Source organism: Somniosus microcephalus, chromosome 2 (assembly GCF_052327205.1).
Source record: "Somniosus microcephalus isolate GS21.2 chromosome 2, FLI_Smic_1.0, whole genome shotgun sequence".
Lineage (NCBI taxonomy): Eukaryota > Metazoa > Chordata > Chondrichthyes > Squaliformes > Somniosidae > Somniosus > Somniosus microcephalus.
In genome coordinates, this window is record NC_140988.1 from 94,998,245 (window position 1) to 95,011,819 (window position 13,575).

Consider the following 13,575-nt stretch of genomic DNA (forward strand, 5'->3'; position numbering starts at 1 on the left):
AAAATTAAAAAAAAAAATTTTTTTGGAAAAGTTTTTTAAAAATTGAAATTTTTATTAAAATGGACAAATTTCACACTGCACAAAATTAAAATGAGTTTTCCAGGCCCTTAACATTTGTTTAGCAGTCAATACGCTGTTAAAACCCCTAATCCCTTTGGGTCTAACTTTTAGTCGGGAATTTAACAGTGTACTTACTGCGGAAGAGCCAAAGTTTTCATCAGTTTCAATGATTTTCGAGATTTCACTCATTGCTGGCTCTGTGGGTGGTGGGGTGGGGGGCACAGTGCAGCCAGTTTCGGAGCTGTCATTGACAGACTGCAACTTCAGGATTTCCAAATCTTGAAGTTGTGGTCAGTTTCAAAGGTGGAATGACAGAAAACGCTGCCAGTTTGCCGTCATCCTGACCGCAAATTCCGGGCCAATGATTTGCACATGCAACCAGTGCCACCTACAATATTCATTGGCTGCATGCCTATCGAGGCTGGGGTTGGGGGGGGGGGCGGATGCAGGTGGGGGGCGATATTCGGAGTCCAGGATACTACTTAAAGGCAACCAGGACGTCTTGAAGGGGAGGTGCATTCTGACTGCAAACACTGTGGAACAAGTTGAGGAAGAATTGGCTGAAGGAAAGAATGGGTAGGCACCAAAGTTCTCTGATGCTGCACTAGAAGCTTTGGTGCAGGCACTGGAGAGGAGAGGGACATCTTTTTTTTCCCCCGGGAGAAGGAAGCCCTCCAGGCATCTATTCAGGAGGCAGTGGGAAGAGACTGCAGAGTATGTCAATGCCAGGAGCACTGTCTCCAGAACATGAAAAAATTCAATGATTTAACTAGAGTTGTTAAGGTAAGAAGACTGCTAGAATACTTTCTGATCAAAGCTGCACGACTCACAGTCTCATTATCTATAACACTCACAGCACTCTCAATACTGCTCTCCCCACAACCCTGCACTGTCTTGCAATTACAAATCACAAAACCTCCTTCTCATGCTCACATACTCAACACTATTACCTCACTTACCCATAACTCACATACCGACTGTCAGCTATTCCAACATGAAAGCCACATTCTCCATAAACCGCACATGACTCTCACGATCACACATCCCTCTTTCTCACAGGAGAAGGGCACATACAATACCAGGCAACAGGATGCCACCGGAGGAGGAAGAACCCATCTGCACACCCTCTCCCTGCTTAAAGAAAACGTCTTAGCCATCATGGGAAGGGCCAGAGTGGAGACTACGGCCACTGGCGATGTTGGTGGAGTCGCCACACAGGGTTTCTTTATACCTAATCCTCTTTGTCTCTTCTGACCGCTCCCTCACCCCACTCCACATGACAAGCTGCAGATGTTTTCAACATTCACTTCTCTCTCTCTGCTCTTCCTCATACCTCAAGCTAACCCTTGTCCCTTTCTTTCGTTTCAGCGGCTGAGAATGCTGACACCCCTCAGCCAGTGGAGAAAGAAGACGTTAGTGTTGCAGAAGATGCACCATCACTCGATCTGACTCTCATGCAACAGCTCAGATACTAACACCATGTGGACTTTAGAGGCTAGGTTAGAGGAGGGATCTGCACGTGGTAACTCACTGGACACAAGTGCGCAAGAGCTAGGACACGGGGATACGATGCTACATGTGCCAGCTCGCCAGAGGGAGAGGTCACATATTAGTTCTGCTACAGAGGACTTAGATGCAGACTTCAACATACACTGGGAAATACTCAGCTTGCCGGAGAGCTTGCATACAATGTTGCAGAGCATGGAGGAGCCCACCTCCAACTTGTCTCAAGGCTTTGCACACAGCATGGAGACCTTTCTGTCCAATATGGACCAAGCGGTTAGCTGTGGAACCCACCATAATGGAATGGCATGACAACTCTGACAGCTTCCATGGCAGCACAAACTGCTGGCATGCAAGCTCAGTGGCTTTGGGGGCCACTGTTGAAAGGAGCTTCCAGGTATCACATCATGCCTGCACTCTGTTCTCCAGCAGAGCCCTAGTAGTGCTGAGGTACCTCCCCAACTAGGTGGCCTTGGCACCATGGGAGAGGCACCTGCTGTCCTCTCTCAGGATGACAGCATGCCTGCTCCCCCACCAGACATTCCGCCAGTGCCCTTGCTGGCACCACTCAGCCAGCCAGCCCAGACGGCTGAAGCCCAGCCTGAGATGGTGCAGTCTGCAGCTGGGCATTCTATGCTCAGAGCTGCTCGAAGTCATCCTCCAAGGCCTTTTAAAGTGTCCTCAATGGAAGGTCAACATCCATCAATCTTCTAAGCTGTAGTCACTAGTACAGCAGCTCATAGGGACCCAGAGTAGATAAAGGAACACAAAAGACAGATACTAAGGCTGGAATTTTGCTCACCTCAGTGGGTCCGGAAGGGGCGACGTTGGTGGTGGGTCCCGACCCCGCTGCTGGCTCCATCCTGCTGTCTGAAATGAATTTCTCTTGATGGGGCTTGCTAAGCCCACCCAGCACGTTTCCCGGTCAACTAGAGGAAGCGGGTCTGGTGACATCATTTGATGACGCGTCATCAGCCGGTTTCCTTAAAGGGACCATGTCCAAATTTATTTTGACATTTGTGCTGTCAGTGTTCTACAGCATTGAGTTGCTGTAAACACAGATAATGACTGCACAAATGCACAGGGCCATACCCAGGCTCTCCCATGATTCCTTCCATATGCTTCGGGAGAGAGTCACAGCACGCAGGGAGATCCTTTTTCCTTCCCATGGGCGGAAGAGACCTCCCCAGGAGATCAACACAGCCTGGTTGCACATTGCAGAGGAGGGCACAAGCAGGGATGTGGTCAGGAGGACCTGGGTGCAGTGCCGCAAACATTTCAATGATCTCAGTAGATCATGAAATGTTAGTACCAAGCCACACTCAACCTCATCCTGCTGTGCCTCTCATCACATTCCCATCGTTCTGCCTTCCCTACCCTACTTCTGCACATCCTTACTCACACCAAATTACCTCGGACCTCCACCCATCCCTCTCTATATATATTATCACATCCCCATCTCACTAGCCACCTCTCACACTCACCCTCATCCTAGCGCAATCATACCAACTAACAACACACAAGGGTAGCCACTTGGGTCTTTTATCCAATGTTCATGTAAAGTTTCTGCTCATGTGCTGTCAAACATTGAAACCTTTATTTTCAACACTTTCCATTCTTGGACAGATTTGTGTGCACCTTTGGAAGTGGCTTAGTGAGTTGCAGTGCATGATGAAACATAACGGTGCCCACCCACTGCCCCCCACCTCCCCTCCGCAATGGTCATGAGTGTGAAAGGAATGGCTTGGGCATTGTAGGGATGCTTTATGGTGTTGGTGTGGGCTGGTGCCAACCTGGCACATTATGTGGCAGCCAGGGTGTACAGCGTCAAGTGAAGTAAATCTGGCCATGGTGAAGCCATCCCTGGCTTCCAGGGCAGCAATGTGGTCGGGTACTGATGCCCTCTGACCTGTGCAGCATCAGGTGATTGCGGTGAAGGCTGGTGTTGTTGTTGGTGCTGCTGGTGTGCCTGGTGCTGCTGGTGTTGGGGCTGATCATGGTCGGATTCTGAGGATCAAGGTCACCCATGTTGATGGAATAGATGGCAGGTGAAGTTGAGATGATAGAAGCGATCTGTCAATGGTGAGAGAGGTTGTTTCAATGAGGTGACACTGGATAGAGAGTTTGCTCCAAACACTTGCAACTTGCATAAAGCTCAATCTGTGCTCCAAATGAAGTAACCAACATCTTCTGAGCTTGGAAAGTGAATAGCTGTGAGGTGGGAGCTTTTATTGTACATTTCAAACTGTCAAGTAATCAGCTGATTCAATGGCCATTCATCTCCCGCCTCAGCTTAACAGATGTGATCCCCGAGCAGCGAGGACCCTGTGGGCGAGCATGTAAAGTCAAAAGGTAAGCTAAAATGTATTCTTAACGATGTCTAAACAAGGTCATAATGAGCTTAATTGGGTCCCCCGCCACTGCGTGTCGGGTCTGCTTGGCGCTGACAGACGCGACATTGGAAAAGGTGTGTGGCCTCATTTGGATAGGGCTGCCACATGCCTGCGCCACTACGGGCACCTGTCAGGCGACTGCCAGACTCATGCAGCTGCTCTGGGCCTGGCCATTATAGCGGACGGAAGGGGAAATCGGCTTCCTGAAGTAACCTCTTTTGTGCCCCCTTAAGTCTGCTTCACCAGGTGGCTAATTCTGGAATTTAGAAAGAAATTCTCATCCAGGCGAACCTGCCCTCAAAGTGGGGCCTGCTTGCGGCCCCCTGGAGGCTGGTACCCCACATCTCGCTGGGTATACATACAGCAGGTCACAAATGAATGGGGAAATGGCAATTCCCAGTGTAGGGAGTCAACAGCCTGCCCCGCCTTCTCCTCATCACAGGTCTTGTAATGGAAGGGTGTATCCACCACACCTCAGAAGGCTGAGTGGGAAATACTGGGTTAGGCTGGGACCTGGTAGGTCCAGGCCCCGGCACTTCTTCCAAACCATTCTGCCAGTCTCCCGCTGGAGCTATGGCTGAGGAAATTCGGCCCCATAAAAAAATGTTCAAGTGAAAATAAAAAATGTTGAACATTAAATTTTTACTTTATTCTATTCTCTTTTATCTATCTTCTGTTTTGTTAAACTTTTACTTTTTTCCTAATTTAGCCTATGCTGTCATAAGAACATAAGAAATAGGAGCAGGAGTAGGCCAATCGGCCCCTCGAGCCTGCTCTGCCATTCAATAAGATCATGGCTGATCTGATCCTAACCGCCAATCCACTGTCACAGAACCATCTCCTGAATCTAACAGAATTAGACACACGAAATAGGAGCAGGATCAGGCTACACGGCCCCTGGGCCCGCTCCGCTACCCACAGGGCCATGACCGATCCGGACCGAGACTCATGTCCAAATTCCTGCCCGCTCCCCGTAACCCTTAATTCCCTTTACTTCTAGGAAACTGTCTATTTCTGTTTTAAATTTATGTAATGATGTAGCTTCTACAGCTTTTTGGGGCAGCATATTCCATGGACCTACCACCCTCTGAGTGAAGTAGTTCCTCCTCATCTCAGTTTTGAAAGAGCAGCCCCTTATTCTAAGACTATGCCCCCTAGTTCTAGTTTCACCCATCATCGGGAACATCCTCCCCGCATCCACCCGATCCAACCCCTTCACAATCTTATATGTTTCAATAAGATCGCCTCTCATTCTTCTGAACTCCAATGAGTAGAGTCCCAATCTACTCAACCTCTCCTCATATGTCCATCCCCTCATCCCTGGGATTAACCGAGTGAACCTTCTTTGTACTGACTCGAGAGCAAGTATGTCCTTTCTTAAGTATGGACACCAAAACTATACGCAGTATTCCAGGTGCGGTCTCACCAATACCTTGTACAACTGAAGCAATACCTCCCTATTTTTATATTCTATCCCCCTAGCAATGAAAGCCAACATTCCATTGGCCTTCTTAATCACTTGCTGCACCTGCATACTAACCTTTTGAGTTTCGTGCACCAGGACCCCCAGATCCCTTTGTACTTCAGTACTTTCCAGTTTCTTGCCATTAAGATAATAACTTGCTCTACGATTTTTCCTGCCAAAGTGCATAACCTCACACTTTCCAGTATTGTATTCCATCTGCCAAATCTCTGCCCACTTACTTAGCCTGTCTATGTCCCCTTGCAGGTTTTTTATGTCCTCCTCACTCACTACTTTCCCTCCCATCTTAGTATCATCTGCAAACTTTGATATGTTACACTCGGTCCCCTCCTCCAAATCGTTAATATAGATTGTAAAGAGTTGGGGACCCAGCACTGACCCCTGCAGAACACCACTAGTTACTGATTGCCAGTCTGAGAATGAACCATTTATCCCAACTCTCTGCCTTCTGTTAGATAGCCAATCCTCTATCCATGCCAGAATATTACCCCCAATCCCGTGATTTTTTATCTTAAGCAATAATCTTTTGTGTGGCACCTTGTCAAATGCCTTTTGGAAGTCTAAATACACTACGTCCACTGGTTCCCCTTTATCCACCCTATATGTTACTTCCTCAAAGAACTCCATCAAATTTGTCAAACATGACTTCCCCTTCATAAAACCATGCTGACTTTGTCCTATTAAATTATGATTATCCAAATGTCCTGTTACTGTCTCCTTAATAATGGACTCCAAAATTTTACCTACCACAGATGTTAGGCTAACCGGTCTATAGTTTCCAGCCTTCTGTCTACTGCCCTTTTTAAATAAGGGTGTTACATTCGCAGTTTTCCAGTCTGCCGGGACCATTGCCGAGTCCAGGGAGTTTTGGAAAATTATTACCAATGCATCCACAATCCCTACCGCCACTTCCCTCAAGACCCTAGGATGTAAGCCATCAGGTCCAGGTGATTTATCCGCCTTGAGTCCCATTATTTTACCGAGTACCACTTCCTTAGTGATTTTGATCGTGTTTAGCTCCTCCCTCCCTATAGCCCCCTGTTTGTCCAGTGTTGGGATATTCTTAGTGTCTTCTACTGTAAAGACTGATATAAAATATTCATTCAGTGTTTTTGCCATCTCCATATTTCCCACCATTAATTTCCTGGTCTCATCCTCTAAGGGACCAACATTTACTTTAGCCACCCTTTTTCTTTTTATAACTATAAAAACTCTTACTATCTGTTTTTATATTTTTTGCTAATTTACTTTCATAATCTATCTTCCCTTTCTTAATCAATCTTTTTGTTATTTTTTGCTGTCTTTTAAAGTTTTCCCAATCCTCTATCCTCCCACTAGATTTGGCTACCTTATATGCCCTTGTTTTTAGTCGAATACTATCCTTATTTTCTTTACTTAGCCACGGATGGCTGTCTTTTCTTTTACACCCTTTTCTTCTCAGTGGAATATATTTTTTTTGGAAGTTGTAAAATAACTCCTTAAATGTACACCACTGATCATGTATCGTCTTACTCTTTAATCTATTTTCCCAATCCACTCTACTCAATTCCGCTCTCATACCTTCATAGTCTCCTTTATTTAAGCTTAGCACGCTTGTTTGAGATCCAACCTTCTCACCCTCTAATTGAATATGGAATTCAACCATGTTATGGTCAGTCATTCCAAGGGGATCCTTTACTAGGACATTTTTAATTAATCCTGTCTCGTTACACAGGACCAGATCTAAGGTTGCTTGCCCCCTGGTCGGTTCAGTTACATACTGCTCAAGAAACCCATCCCTAATACACTCAATGAACTCATCCTCAAGGCAGCCCTGCCCAATTTGATTTGTCCAATTAATATGATAGTTAAAATCCCCCATAATTATAGATGTTCCCTGTCATTTTTAAACTTTCTTTAAAAAATTATTTTTAAAGCATGTCGGTTACCTTCTTTCTCTGGGCTTGCATCGCTCATTTTGAAAGTGGAAGCAAAAACATTTTTTATAGAAACATATAGAAACAAAGAAGATAGGAGCAGGAGTAGGCCAATCGGCCCCTCGAGCCTGCTCCGCCAATCAATGCGATCATGGCTGATCATCTAAATTCAGTACCCTGTCCCTGCTTTCTCCCCATATCCCTTGAGCCCCTTAGCCTTAAGAAATATATCTAACTCGTTCTTGAATATATTTAATGAATTGGCCTCAACTGTCTTCTGTGGTAGAGAATTCCACAGGTTCACCACTCTCTGGGTGAAGAAATTCCTCCTCATCTCAGTCCTAAATGGCTTACCCCTTATCCTTAGAATGTGACTCCTTGTTCTGGACTCCCGCGCCATCGGGAACAGCCTTCCTGCATCTAGTCTGTCTAGTCCTGTTAGAATTTTATAAGTTTCAATGAGATCCCCTCTCATTCTTCTAAACACTAGCAAATATAAGCCTAATCGACCCAATCTCTCTTCATACGTCATTCCTACCATCCCAGGTATCAGCCTGGTGAATCTTCGCTGCACTCCCTCCATGGCAAGAACATCCTTCCTCAGATAAGGTGACCAAAACTGCACACAATACTCAAGGTGTGGTCTCGCCAAGGCCCTGTACAACTGTAGCAAGACATCCTTGCTCCTGTACTCGAATCCTCTCGCTATGAAGGCCAGCATACCATTTGCCTGCTGCACCTGCATGCTTACCTTCAGCGACTGGTGCACAAGGACACCCAGGTCTCGAAGCACTTCCTCTTTTTCCAATCTATTGCCTTTCAGATAATAATCTGCCTTCCTGTTTTTGCCACCAAAGTGGATAACCTCGCATTTATCCACATTATACTGCATCTGCCATGCATCTGCCCAATCGCCCAACCTGTCCAAATCGTACTGGAGTTTCTCTGCATCCTCCTCACAGCACACACGCCCACCCAGCTTTGTGTCGTCTGCAAACTTGGAGATATTACATCTAGTTCCCTCGTCTAGATCATTAATATATATTGTGAATAACTGGGGTCCTCACACTGATCCCTGCGGTACCCCACTAGTCACTGCCTTCCACTCGGAAAAAGACCCATTTATTCCAACTCTTTGCTTCCTGTCTGCCAACCAGTTTTCTACTCAAGTCAGTACCTTACCCCCAATCCCATGTGCTTTAACTTTGCACGCTAGTCTCTTCTGCGGGACCTTATTGAAAGCCTTCGGAAAGTCCAAATACACCACATCCACTGGTTCTCCTTTATCTATTCTACCAGTTACATCCTCAAAAAATTCCAGTAGATTAGTCAAGCATGATTTACCTTTTGTAAATCCATGTTGACTTTGTCCGATCCTGTCACTGTTTTCCAAGTGCTCTGTGTTAAGTATGTGTATTGTATTGAACAATTAACACAAAGACTTAAACGTATAACTCAAACAGGTCTTTACTGGTTGGAGGTAGGGACTATACATAGGTCTTTACTTCATGCCCACAGGCGGGAACTGAGGGGAGATCAGTACCCACAGTACTATTTATACCCCTATGGCCAGGAGTGGTACTGCGTATCACTACGCCCAACAAGTAGTGCAGTCCTGTCCATAGGTTCAAAGTAGCACACATATTACATACACAACATTCCTCCCTTCCTAGCTTTACAGTCATCTCCCCATTTAACATAACGTAATAACATATATACATATATAACTTCAGGTTTACATAACAGAATAACATAGATACATAGATAACTTCATGTCAAAACAGATCACAGATTCAGTCTCTGCGGAAAACAGTTCACAGATTCAATCTCTGTGGTGGAGTCGGTTCACGTTGCTGGAGTGACTCATTCAATAGTCCTTCCATGGATTTAACAGTTTGAACTTCCGAACTGAATTGGCTCCGTTCGGAGGGACCACGTGTGTGATCTGGTAGAGGTAATAATGGTTCAGATGGGTCATCTTCTGTTTCGACTTTTCCTTTTCTGCTTCTTGGAGACTCTCTGGGCTCCACTGTCAGCTGCCAGCTGCATGCGCAGTTCCTCCTTCTCTCCCTCCTTTTTCCGTAGTAGAGCCACCTTCTCCCGATGTTCGTAGACTTTCGGTGCTCCTCCATGATTTCTGTATGGTGGGAGTCGAAGTTACAAGTTGGGCAGGACAGGACATAGTAATATTCGGTGTCGTCCTGAACTAGGCCAGCGAGAGGGTCTTCTATTTCCTCCATACCCAGCTGGGCGTTAGCCAGCTTTTGTTCCAAGTCCAGACATCTTTCCTGAAGAGACTTCTTCATGCGTACCTCTTCATCCAGCTTTTTCTGGGCTTTCAGCAAGTCGTTTACTAATGACCTCATTTGAGATTTTACTACTTCAACTTCTTTTGGAGATTGATTGATCGGACTATTCAATCCCTCTACCGGAGCAGCTGTTTCAGCGGTCTGTTGTTCTACGTTGACGTGAGTCAGCGTACTTTTGGCATCCAAGGGCTGCTCTGTTGCAGTCATCTCAGTCTGTGTTGCCACCTCAGCTCTTCCAATAACCTTTGAGAGCTCCGAACCCCTTTCGTTTGAATATTGAAGTTCGTGTTCAAGTTTTTCCCATTTCAGAGTCCTGTCCTTCAGCATATGCAGGAGTTGGCTGACCGTTAACTCCTCTGACATCAGACGTTTTGTGTGCTCCTGCTCCATTTTCTCCATCAGCTGCTTCTGTTGTCTTTCCAGATTCTCCAACTCTATATCAAAGAACTCTTTCGTTGCATTCAACTCTTGCTCACAACGGCGAAGCATTTGTTCTAATTGCTGTTGTAGTTTGAAATGGAGTTGAGTTCGAGCCCGGTGTCCCTCAGAAATGGGCACATCAGTAGACTTGCCAGACTCAGAATCCACAGTTAAACTATGTTGTTGTTGCTCAGTGGAATTCTGTGCTGAAACTTTGTCTTTTGCACCTGAGTTGGGCTTACCATCATCCGTTCCAGAGTCTGGGCCGACTATCTTCACCGAGTTCTCACTCGTTATTGTTTGTAGGAAATGCCAGTCCATATTCATTTTCCTAATCCACTCCCGTCCTAGTAGTGGAGAACCTCCTTCAGATATCACATATAAGTCCATTATTTGACTGTCTTCGCCCTTGTGGACCACTGCAACCTCTATTTTCCCGATGGGGTACACTCTTTGCCCCGTGTATGTTTTCAATATAATCCCCGTATCCTGTAGGGGAATATGTTGGAATAACTTTCCGTAATCTTTCTTATTTATGACCGTCAATGCCAATCCAGTGTCCAATTCCAGTTTTACTTGGACTCCTTCTATCTGAAGAGTGACCCAAATTGTCTGGAGGTCTGCACCCTTACCAGCGTTGAGTACTCTTAAGCTAGCCAGTTCATTACAGCTTAAGCTAGCCAGTTCATTACTGCTAGCGTTTGAATCGGACTCCTGTTCGGTCACCTTGTGTACCTTTGCGTATTTTCCTTGCGGTGACTTCTTGTTGCTGGTCTTCTTCCCTGACCTGCATACTCTAGCTATATGTCCAAGCCTACCACAAGTTCTACATTCTTGGTTTTTAAACCAACACTGGTTCTGATCATGCGTTGTCTTTCCACAACGATAACATTTGCCAGAACTCACACCCAATTTGTGTGCACTGAGCTCCGGTGACCGTAGCTGCATTACTGCCGTGCCTCTCGCTGCGGCTTCGTGTGCTGCTGCCATAGTGACCGCCTTCTCAAGCGTCAGCTCATTCTCCTCGAGCAGTCGCTTTTGTGTATCCTGTTTAAATAAACCACACACAAATTTGTCTCGAAGTGCCTCTGTCAGTCCCGTTCCAAACTGGCAATATTTCGCTAATTTACGCAATTCCAGCAAATAATCAGCATTGTTTTCATGCTGTAGCTGCCTTCTGTCGTAAAATTTAAATCGTTCCGCTAGCATCAGCGGCGTGGGGTTTAGATGATCTTTCAGGACAGTAACAATCTCATCGAACGTCTTATCCGCCGGTTCATCTGGTGATAACAGGTGTTTCAATTGCCCGTATGTCTTCGCACCCATTAAATTTAATAATGTTAAAGCTTTATCTTGGTCATGAATTTTATTGGCCTTACAATAATTTTTTACTCTTTCAACATATATGGCCCAATCTTCGAGGTCACTATCAAAGGTGCTAATATTCCCGTGTTTAGGCATTGTAGATTTGCAATTTCTCAGATTTTATTTTGTTTACTTGTTATCAAAGATGGCGGCTTCCCGCTCTTGCCGTCGTCCTCCGCCCACAAAATGGCGGTTTTCCCGCGCTTGGCGGTCTTCACCCGTCCCCCGACGCCGTCTCCCTTCAGCCCCCGAGTGCGGCCCTTATCTTTGGTTCCGATCGCTGGCCCGCGCTGCGCCTCGCACTTGAAGCGGCTCCCGGCCTCTGGCTCACCCGCTCGCGCGGCTCTTGCTTGCTCGCTCCCTCCCGGGCTCTGGCTTACCCGCTCGCGCGTTTCACCGCGGCTCTTATCAGGGATTGCGATCGCCCTTATCTTCTCCAACTTCCCCAGCCCTGTCTTTGCAGCCAACACTGCACGGCTTACCCCACCACCTAGGTTGAACAAGGAAACTGCAGAAAGACTTCTGTCAGTCGCTGGAAGCTGTCAGGATGTTTGCTGCACTCCAGTGCTCAGTCGCTGATGGAGGCTTCAGAGTCCTAAAGCCTGTCGCTTCTAGTGGGGTGGTGATGTTTGAAACCTCTCTTCAACTGCCGCAGGGTAAGAACCTGACTCGTCGCCAGTGTTAAGTATGTGTATTGTATTGAACAATTAACACAAAGACTTAAACGTATAACTCAAACAGGTCTTTACTGGTTGGAGGTAGGGACTATACATAGGTCTTTACTTCATGCCCACAGGCGGGAACTGAGGGGAGATCAGTACCCACAGTACTATTTATACCCCTATGGCCAGGAGTGGTACTGCGTATCACTACGCCCAACAAGTAGTGCAGTCCTGTCCATAGGTTCAAAGTAGCACACATATTACATACACAACACTCTGCTATTACATCTTTTATAACGGACTCTAGCATTTTCCCCACTACCGATGTCAGGCTTACCTGTTTTTAATTCCCCGTTTTTCCTCTGCCACCTTTTTTAAATAGTGGGGTTACATTAGCTACCCTCCAATCCATGGGAACTGTTCCAGAGTCTATAGAATTTTGGAAGATCGGCTGAAGATCAGTTCAAAGGACCATTTTCCAGCCAATCAAAATTGCAGTTATTGAAGATTGTTTTGGCTAAAAGAGGAAAGATAACAAACAAGAACAGTGGTTCCTGAATGCTAAAAATACTAAGTGAAGAAGCCTGGAAAGATTAATTCAATGGCAAGGCAAAAGTTATAGGCAACTCACAAGTGGAATTAAAAAATTCCCAAGTGGGATTAAAAAAAATCACACAGACCTCTATGTAGTATTGTGTTTCTATCACTTTTAGTAGGGGTTTCATTACATTATTTTTAAAATGGGAAATATGAGGTAGAATATGAGTATAGAATTGTGAGTTTTATTTTCCGGAATCCCAGGAGGGTCATAACATATCTCTTAAGTTACTGCTGTCGTTGTTAATGCATTGCTTTCGAGTGTTTTCCAAATTCTTAAAGGGGTACTTCCATTGTGAAAAATTTTGACAAGCCTTTTGTTTTGGTTGAGGATGGAGAACTATGTATTAATTTGATCATACATAAATAATACGTTAATATGTTTCAACACTATTTATGTCATCACTGTATATAAACAATAAGAAAGCATAAACTGAGAAAAGGCCATTCAGCTCTTACAGCCCATTTCTTTCGCAGCCCAAGTATAAACTGGCATATATTGTATTTCATTCCACTATTCAATCATCTGAGGGAAAACCATGCAAAATTTCATCCTGATCCCTAAAAACCAGTGCAAAACATCTATCTACATTTACATCTATTATTATTCAAACCAGTGCCAGTGTTTTCCACAGACATCCAGGCTGGAAATTTCTCCAGGGAGGCAAGTTGGCGGCGGGGGGCCTCCGAGGTGGGCAGGAAACTCAGGAGGCCAGGTTTCCCACAGGCCCAGCCAACTTTAACGGCAGGGCCAGATTTGCATGTGACGTCTCGGATTCCCGCCCGCAGCCAGCCAGATTGAGAGGCTGGCTGGCTGGCTGCAGGAGGGTAGGCCTGCAGAAGCGAGGGGTAGGTCCGGGGGTGGGG

At 45.8% G+C, this 13,575-nt stretch overlaps 1 protein-coding gene across 6 annotated transcripts in view; it reads right to left on the reverse strand.

The window, feature by feature from the left end:
* The window catches only part of LOC147122817 (tetratricopeptide repeat protein 29-like), a 547,513-nt gene that overhangs the window by 227,197 nt on the left and 306,741 nt on the right, over positions 1-13,575 (reverse strand). The window lies entirely within an intron of this gene.